Here is a 10160-nt window from a genome sequence, read left to right on the forward strand (position 1 = left end):
CACAGAAACCAAGTCAAGGTCATTGGAATAGAAACGTGAGAGCTAGAATAGCAACCTCGGTCTTCTGAAAGCAAATCCTCCGCTCGACGGACTCAGAGAACTTTACAAAGCCACTCACCAAACCCAATTCACACGCTAGAAGAACATTCACTAACCACCACCCACGTGACATCAGCAACAGCAGGGGGTTTACACTGGACACTCTTTCCATAAAGGGATAGGACACCCGATCAGGACACTGGCTTAGGACAGTTACCCACCCACTGTGATCCTTGTAAGCGTTCTTTTGGCCTCTGTCTCAATGGCACCGAGGACCTTTGCATGCACAAGTTTTCCCATCCAGAAAAGGAAGAGGAGACTTTGCAGCCTTGCTCAGTCTCTGCCAGAGAGAATTCCCAGGAGAAACAGAACAGGAAGCAGCTTCTACTGACCGCTCCAATGACCAGAGGCAGCCCTGACCTACTACTTCCGTTCAACGCTGAGAATATAGGTTGGGTAGTTTTAATAGGGAACAAAACTTACTACGTCCAAAAACTCACTTCAGGGCATGTCAAGCAGAGAACAGACTGCTTTAAATATTTAGAGCTGAGCTGGGACTCAACGCTCACAAGAAGTCTGTCAAAGGCATCATCGCTCGTCTGCGGCGAGCAGCAGCCGGATGAGAAGAGGAAGTGATTTTCAATTAACTGATCACACAACAGGCCGGAGCCTTTTTAGCAATAATCACTCAAAAATAAATACTCTTCCTTGATGGGCCAGCTGTCTCTGGAGCCTACTTGGAACCAAAGTTACTGGATATTCATGCAATTACATCCCCATTGGTGGAAGTGTTATGCCGCCAAGGGCCTCACCCACCTAGGCACTCAGCTGGTGATGCGCGGGACCCACGGAATCCAGGCTCCTGGTCCGAAGAGCAGGTTCTCGGGTAGCTCACTGGCAGGAAGAGATGCTGGGGGGAGTTATTCATTTTAGAGTCACGTGCTATGATTTCCAGTCCAGGCTGTCCTGTATCAGCCAACGTCTCTCTGATCCTCAGTTTCCTCGTCTATAAAATGGATAACAATCCATTCTCAGGGATTTCTGAGAGAATTACAGAAGATAATAAACACCAGAAACTGTGTTGCAAGGTGTAGAGAGCTCCTTACTTTTGCATGTAGAGGCAATAAAAGGCTGGGCTCAGCCCCTTGGCCCTGACTTTGCTCCATCCCCCCACCCACCCCGTACCACAGTGGGGAGAGGTGGGCAGGGCGAGGCTGGCGTTGCAGACTCCAGGATCCAGCTCAGCTGCAGGTCTCGGCGGACTGGGGATGACTCAGGGAGCAGCTGAAGCATTTTCAAGTGCACATCCATCTCCAGATGCAATCTGAACTGGCCACCTAATTCTTGTTATCTTTCCGTTTGGAGCATGCTAGGAATGGCAATTATGAAATTTTAAAAGATTCATTGGCATCATTAGAATGAAATTCGTCTTTAGAACAAAGAAGACTTGCTCGCTTTTGCATACAAATAAAACCTGCACAAAACCCTGGGATCCCTTCCACTGCCTCCTTGGCAGAGTTTCTGTCCTCTAGAAATAAAAGTAATTCTGAGAGACGGTACGCTTTGCAACTTTATTCTTCTCTTTTGGTAACAGCCCGAGCGTTGTGGAGGGAACATATGGAGGAAATGCTTTACTGGGAATTAGTAGCACTTGTCAAAATAATAACATTTATTCAATGCCTACTACGTACCAGGTGGTTGTTCTGTTACATCATTAAATTCAGACTGTAATTCTGTAGAAACTAATGCCATCCCCACTTCACAGGAAAAAAAAGACAGGGGTATGGAGAGGTGAGTTCCTTTATCCAGGAACGCACAGAGCTGAGATAGAATTCACATGATGCGCAGCTCCAGGCCTGTGCTCTTCTCAAAACACAAATGGAATGAAAATTCCCATGGGAAAAAAAAGCAAGGAAGTCCTAGGCATTTCCCACCGAGTAGGCCAGGGTCATGAGTCCTTCAGTGTCAGGGGGGGTAAGGCCAGGTTTGCTCGGAGGCTCCTGCAGGGACCAATCAAGTAAGAACTGGCGAATGAATGAGGTTTCTTTCCACAGGACTTCCACGCGCAGGAAAACATTGTGGAGCTTGCTCAAGAACAGCAGAAAGACCCCGGATGTTACGACAGAGATGAGGGGCCCGCACTGACAGAAAGGCACCCCATTATTCTTACCCACGAGCATGGGTCCAGCCAGGTCTCGGCGAGGTGGCAGAGTTGGCCAAGGTGTCCCCTCTGCTACACAGTGTGTCTGGTGAAAAAATACTCTAAACTTGGGGTCAGATTGAAAGCCCAGTCCAGTATTTATTAGCACTGTGACCTTCAGTAAAGGATTAGCCTCTCTGAGCCTGAACAGGGTTACTGGGGTGATTAAATGACATTTTAGTCTCGACGTGGTACCCAGTTCATGCAGGAGCTCAAGGTAGGATGCCCTGTGGACACACCCCCCCCCCACAGCGAGAGGAGGGACGCCGTGACAGGGCTGGGCCCGCCCTGCCCCCGGCTGCATCTCGGAGCACAGCATTTCCCAGACACCCATCCATTCACCCCAGTGCCACAGGAGTCAGGGTTCGATATGCTGGTGCGGTAGCTCTGCAGCCCAAAGCCTGGCTTGGAAAAATAATTCGGAACAGCAAATAAAAAGCAGCTAATCTCTATTTCACGATCGAGCATAAATTAGAAATGATAAAAAAAATTAGGAGGCACCCAAGTCATCTCTGGAATACCGATTCATTTGTCAACTTCACAATCTTTTAGAAGTAAAAGCGCTGCATTTTGAAGCAAGGCATTTGGGAGAATGGGATGCCCGTCTTCAGTGTTTCACAGCTTTTTTACTTGTAAACTGGAAACGCCACCTAAGGAAAGGGTTGCATCTGGCCTTAAACAATTCAGGTATTTGAATGCACCATACAACTAGCCAGTGGCTGGGAAAGAACAGCAAACCTCTCATGCGTATGAGGTGGGACCTGAAAACAATGGGACCTGTAAACAATGGCACTGTTTCCAAGGACGTCCTCCACTGACTTATTCTGACTGTTACACAGCAGCCGTGTGGGCAGGTGTGCTGTCCTCTGTTTTCCGTCCTCGGGAGTGTAATTCCCCTCACGGCCTCAGCAAGGATGTGGAGGGGCGGCAGTCTTCTGCCTCCCTCCATCTCTTTCCTCATGCAGGAGACCCCTGACCTTCCACTTTACAAGGTCAATTCTAGCCCCTTCTCTAGGATGCTGTGGACCTGTGCAGGGAGCACTTGGGCAGCTCCGGTCCCTGACTGCTAGAGACACCCTTGGTCAATGTTCACTGACCTGAGGTCCCTTCCCACCCCACACAGGCCACAGAATAGCCCCTCAGTCATGGTAATGCCTTCCAGCACCCGACAGGCATAGGTGCCACTGGAGAGGTCTGAACCCACACATTGCTTCTTTGACCACGGAGAAGGAGAGCAAGAGGCTCCTGGGTACTACAATCTTGGCATTGTATTGTTAAATCAGAAAGATAGTTGAGGTGAGAAGAGAAGAGAATAGGGTTGCCATGTGCAGCAAGTAACAACACAGAGTGCCCAGTTAAATTTTCAGCTCCACATCCTAGGTATGAAACGTACTCATGTAGGATGATGCTCTCCTAAATTTAGAAGCCTTGTAATATTATTTTAAGCACGTTCTTAAAATATGGTTACTTGGTGAAACCAGAGTTGCCAGGTGAAATACAGGACACTCAAATTTGAATTTCAAATACACAACAAAAATTTTAGGGGAGGTAGGGAGGTGGCTGGGGTCGGGGGGAGAGTTGTGGGGGGTAAATGTGGACAACTGTAATTGAACAACAATAAAATAATTTTAAAAAATTTAGGGGATATAACTATGACCCACATATCAAATACAACCTACTCATACTAAAAATGATTTGGTTTGGCCTTGAAATTCCAGTATTGCATGGGGCATACTTGTACTTTAAAAAATTATTAGTTATCTGAAATTAAATACAGCTGGGTGTCCTGTATTTTATCTGGCAATTCGAGCAGGAGACCTACACATCTCTCTGGAAATCAGCTGCCTCCTGCCCGACACACAAGTAGACGCCCCTCCATTGTCCACATGGCCAGAGGAGAAAGTGGAGTAAGTGATGGGGCCCAATAAAGAGAAGTGTACCTGAATGAAATGCCTGCAGGCGTACCACTTTGGACACCTTTGGTCACGAGTGACAGAAACCCAACTCGAGCCTACCCAAAAGACAGGCTGCATTTCCCCACGGAGCTGACCTCACTGTGTCAGCTCCAAGTGAAGGGCGCTGGTGATGTCCTTCAGAACATCTCCTTTTCTCCACCTCTCAGCTTTGCTTTTCTCTGTTGTGGCGTCATTCTCAGGCAAGCTGTCCCCACGTGGTGGCAATGATGGCAACCAGTAGTCTCAGCTCTCAACATCCTTACAACTAATGACCTACGAAGGGCAGGAGCTCAGTCTCTCTCCCATTTGCTTCTATAAAAGGCTCAGGGCGGAGTCTTGAGGGCCTGGGGCGCTGCCCACTTCTGTGGCTGAAGGAGGAAGCCTTTGCCTCATCAGACAGCACGTGGAAGAGTTTCCCTGCAGAAAGATGGTCTCGGCCACCAGAGGACTTGGGGAAAGGAAAATGTGAATAGAGAAGCAAAACCACAGGGACTATATTGCTCAATAAATGCTCATTCATCTGCCAAATGATGAGGTTCTCACTAGGGCAGGAAGAGCAAAAAGAAGGCATCAAAGCAGGAATATGATGGGTGACTGACAGGTGGCCTAGGAGTGTCTACATAAAGCAGTTAGTACCAGCATGAGGCCAGGGAGAATAATGAAATAACAAAGGTAAAGTTTTCTACCTTTTATCAGCCCACCCGATATAAGGGTGAAATCCGTGTGGGAAGAATTCCCATACGTTACCCGGCGCTAATAGAAAAGGGAGTGATCTCAGGGTTCCACCCCGGACAATAACTAGACCTGAGAACCCGTCACTGTCACACAGAAGAAGGGGACCGAAGTCGGATTTAAAGTGCCGAGTGAGGAGGCTCACGCGTGCCCGCCAAGTCCTGCGTCCCGCAGCCTTGCTCCGGCAGACAGACGCAGAGCTTCCCGTGCACCAGCTCCCCTGAAGTGGCCTTCTCCCGACCTGAGCGCTGTTTCCTGGGCGGGTTTTTCTGAATGGGAGGATTCGATCATTATTCACTGTCGCAGGCTTCATATTACTTGTTTTAGTGGAAACAACATTTCCAGTGACCAGTCAGCCCTGAAATTAAACACGAGTTTAAAAGACGACTGGAAATGAGGGCCAGGGAGCTGGTGAAGGGGATGGGTTTTTCTTTTTTTAAGATTTTATGTATTTATTTTTAGAGAGGGGAAGGGAAGAAAAAGAGAGGGGGGAAAACATTGCTGTGCGGTTGCCTCTTGCACGCCCCCTACTGGGGACCTGGCCCACAACCCAGGCATGTGCCCTGATTGGGAATCCAACCGGCGACCCTTTGGTTCACAGGCTGGCGCTCAATCCACTGAGCCACACCAGCCGGGGCGAAAGACATGCGTTATATATTGAAGGAAATACAAATAGGAATTCACGGTAGAATTCAGATAAGTGAGTAGTAGAGTCTGATCCGCAGACCCTTCTCTCCAAACAGCAGGAAACTCGTGGCAGCTCTTTGGAGGTGGCACACTGCTGGAAGTCCAAGTGAGGTTAAGAGGGCAGAAGGCAAGTGTTCAGGAAAATTCCCCACATCCCCTGGTCACCGACTTGATGCTCTGATGCAAGATGAGGCTTCCTAGAATTTTGGTGAGTGCAGGGGACCTGCACTTACCAAACAGGTACCAAGAGTCTCCCACAGCCACATGGCTGGGGAGAAGGAGGGGCCATAGGGAACCTACAAGATGCATCTCACCCTCAGAATCCATTCTGTTCTGCAGTTCAGGTCTGACGTTTAGTGTTGTAAACAACTAATTGATTTAAAAATTCCAGTGCCACTGACAGTTCAGATGGGTCACCTGACCCTCAGCTGGGCTGCTGGTATCAGTCACAGAGCCTACGGGTTTGCCAAGGCCACAGGGTAGGCCACCACCAGTCCCATGGTGCTGGCAGGTCTGGGGGCCTCCTTGGCATGGCTGACCCCTGTGGACAGAGAGCAGAGGTGCTGCTGAGGGTGCATCTGCACCCTGATGGTTCAGCCTGATGACCGGGGTTCAGCGAGGGTGGGGGAACAGTTGGGGAATGACCATTTGTGGCTGCAAAGAGCTTCCTCAAGAGGATTCCGGTTAAATCATTCCACAGAGTCTTGATCTGAGAAAGAAATGGGGCTCGTGTGATTTAACAGTCAGAAAGGCGGATTGAGCTGTTTCAGGCCAAATTGATAGGCTTTTTGTCAAGTGACCTATGACTCTCGCGTCTTGGCAGTTATTCTGACAAGTCACCGTCCTCTCAGGCCGCTTAATCAACATCTCGACGTTCTGACTTCCTCCTTTCTTCTCCATTCTCCACAGCTTTCCATGTCCTCAGGGTAGAGACCAGAACCCCTCGCTGCCTCACCAGGCCCTGCATGTCCGCCCTGCCCGCCTCCCAGCCTCCTTCATGCCCCCCATTCCCTGTGGTGGCCGCTCCAGACACGTTTTCAAAGCACCAGGGCCTTTGCACATGCTGCTCCCTCCCCTGAGAACCCTGCTCTCCTCCACCCTTTCGCTAGTGAGCACACATTCTTCCTTCAACAGCAGTTGCAACCTCCCTTCCTATAGGGAAGGTTGTTATTTACATTCTCACACCAACATTTAGCATAAATGCCGTGTTCTATTTCTTTTTACAGGCCTTTGATTAAAGTCAGTCTCTCCTCCTCGAGTATAAGGGCATGAAAGAAGAGGCTGGGGCTTTGTCTTTTGCTTACTTTTGTTTTCTCACTAACAAGCATAAGGCTTGGGAAATAAGGAAATGATGAAGGAAGGAAGGTACAAAAGAGGAAGGAAGGAAAAAGGAAGGAGAAAGAAAGGAGAATATTAAAGGAGGAAAGGAGGGAGGGAGGGAGGAAGAGGGGAGGAGGGGAAAAAAGAGGAACAGACAGGACAGAGGGGAAGGACAGGAAGGGGGAGGGAAGGAAAGGAGGGCTGGAGGAAGGGGGAGGGGTGAAGGAGGAAGGGAGGGAGGGAGGGAAGGGAAGACTTGACTTGGCAGCGTTGGGAGATGGCTTCCAGGCCTCTGGCTGGGGTGACTGGGTGGAGAGTGCCGCCATGCTCTGAAGCAGACAGGGCAGATGGACCATCATCCTAGGAAGATGACGAACGAGTTCAGTTTGGGACCTGCCATGGGTGACCTCAGGGGTGGTGCTCCACAGGAGTCTCCTCATCTCCCCAGAGCTCAGGGAACAAGTAAGCAATGCAATATAAATGCCTGCCTTACCTCTTGCGTGATGATGTTGCACAGGAAGGAGGTGCAGGGAAAGAAGAGCAACGGGCCAAAGGGAAGCTTACAAGGAACCCGCCCTGAAGTGCCAGGCAGAGTGAACGACTCCTGCAGAAAACAGACGACAGAGAAGGAGCATCCAGAAGTTTACAAAAGTCCAGGGACTAGGGTCAGAGACACCAAGGATAGTTTCTGGAAATGAGGAGGGAACAAGGCTGTCCATTGTGGCTGAGGGGTCCAAACCAGTGTGAGCTCGGAAGTGTCCAGTGGAGTGACTTTGGTAAGGGCAGGGATTGGAAGTAAACCTATGAAAAGGAAGGGAAGGTTCTGGAATAATAGGCAACCATGTAGAAACCTGGCTCACAAGAAGAGAACTAAGGTGATGAAAAGAAGCTGGTAAAAGAGGATGGAGAAGATTTGGGCATTGTTATAGGCTAAACTGGAATGAACCAGCAAGACAAAGGAGGATTAATGATGGGAAAGGGGGTGATATATGGACGGAAGTCCCCAAGGAAGGAGGAAAGACTGACATTCAAGGGAAGAGGGACTGTTATTCCCCAAGTCCTGGTGCAGTGTCTGCCACCCAGTAGATGAGCAATAAATACTGAATGAATGAATGAGTGAATGAATGAGTCAATGAGTGAATGGTGAGCAAATAAACAAATGAACAGGCAGAGGTAGAAATGCTGACTTTGAGAAAGCCTGACTTCCCTAGATTAGAAAGAAGGTAGAATGGGTGAAGATAAAAATAGATCACTATGAACTATGACTAGTATTGCAGCAAAAGCTTTCATTTTGAATGCGCACTTACCTCAGTAGTTATCTGGACACAGAGAGTGTCAAGAGGCTGCTGCATTTGTCACACAGAGACCCCCAAAATGAGAAGAACTGATTTTTCCCGGTCACTGTCCCTGGGCTGCCACGGATGCTGCTGAGCGCACCAGGGGGCACAGTGGCATGAGGACAGCTGGCCTTCAGAGTCAGAAAAACAGTTCTGGATCCTGTTTAAAGCTTAACACTTATTTGATTTGGGGAAAATTCTGCTAACTTCCCACTACCTGAGTTTGTTGTCTGTAGAATGCTGATAAAAATTACCATTTGCTCACGGGATGTGGGGAGATTTAGCGTAGCTAGGCTAGCAGAGTGCCTGGTGCACAGTGCTCCAAATTCAAAGGTGATACTGCGTTGGCCAAAAAGTCCATTTAGTTTTTTCCATAAAATAATGGACACAGTTTTCATTTTCACCAATAACTTTATTGATTTAGATATTTTGTGTTATGTTGGCTATCTCCAGTGTGGTATAATGTTGCTTGTTCTCAGTTAATGTCTCAATTTGATTGCTATCAACTTCAACTGGTCTATCTGACCATAGAGCATCGTCCAGTGAGAAATCTCGAGCATGAAACTTCGCAAACCACTTCTGACACATTCGATCTCTCACAGCACCTTCTCCATACACTGTACAAATCTTTTTGTGTGTGTGTGTTTCAGCTGTGTTTTTACCTTTCTTATAAAGCATAATACACTGAAAATGTTGCATATTTTCTTCCATCTTCAACATTAAAATGGCTACACAAAAATTCAGCAGTTGTGATGTTTTATTTTTAATGCATGTTGGTATGAGAGCTGTCACAACACAATCTAACGAAATTGTTTCAAATGAAGTTAAAGACAACTAAGCACTGCTAGAGCCATCTTATGGAGAAAAACAAACGAACTTTTTGGCCAACCCAATATTATTGTGATTGTTGCTTGCGTTATTGATGTCACTGTTGTTTTGTAGCCAAGAAGCGAGGCCTCTTGTGTCTTAATATTTTATTTAGCAGAAATCTGAGAATGATTTCCCTGGGCATGTTTGCACAGCATCCCATCAGCAAATTGACAAGCCAGCCAGTGACTTACGGAAATCACTAACAGTTCATAAATAAATCCAAGCCCTGAAACACAGTCAGGAGAAGGGAAAGGCCCCAGCTTCAGACTCCGCACCAAAGGCAGCCAAGTGGACAAAGCAGGCACTTAAGCAAATGCAACAACCAGATAAGGTAGTCAGTCGACGTGGATCTGGGGCTGACAGTTGGTACAGTACATCCATTGCTCCAGACAGCACTTGTTCATATGGGGATTTGGATTCCCCAAGCTCAAGACGGGGCAGCCAGGAACAGAGCACTAGATGGTCCCCGAGCCAAAGTCCTGAGAGCTGCTTTGCTAAGGTCGAGCTGGGAGGACAGAGTTTGGTGCACGAGCCAAGGGCAGGAGCAGAGCTGCACTGAGGAACCATGGTGCAGAGTCAGCAGAGACACAAGACAGGCTGATTAGAAGCAATGCAGGGGAACACAGGAGACTAGCGAAAGCCTTGCTCGAGGTCCCACATTCGTCCTGGCTAGTGTTCATGCACCTGGGATAGGACAGATTCCAGGAGCCGCTCGCTGCACGGAGACCGCGCTCCGAGCTTTCGACTCTGTTCAACCTCTCTTCTGCTGACTCATTTTTGTTTCATTTTTATAAATTTTCTGGCATTTTTTTGTTTTAAACTTAAAAGTTAAGTCCTTTGGGGAAGAAGTTAGAACAGGAATGTATATGTTGCCATTACTTTAATTCTGTCATGTTGGATAGGCTTATCTTTGTAAACTACTTTATAATGCTGCTATGTATTTGTATATATTTGTGTGCATGTGTACACACAAATACATATGTATATGTATATATGTTTGTGTGTGTATGTATACATATA

This window comes from Phyllostomus hastatus, unplaced genomic scaffold, assembly GCF_019186645.2.
Source record: "Phyllostomus hastatus isolate PE091 unplaced genomic scaffold, TTU_PhHast_1.1 phas_contig_402, whole genome shotgun sequence".
Lineage (NCBI taxonomy): Eukaryota > Metazoa > Chordata > Mammalia > Chiroptera > Phyllostomidae > Phyllostomus > Phyllostomus hastatus.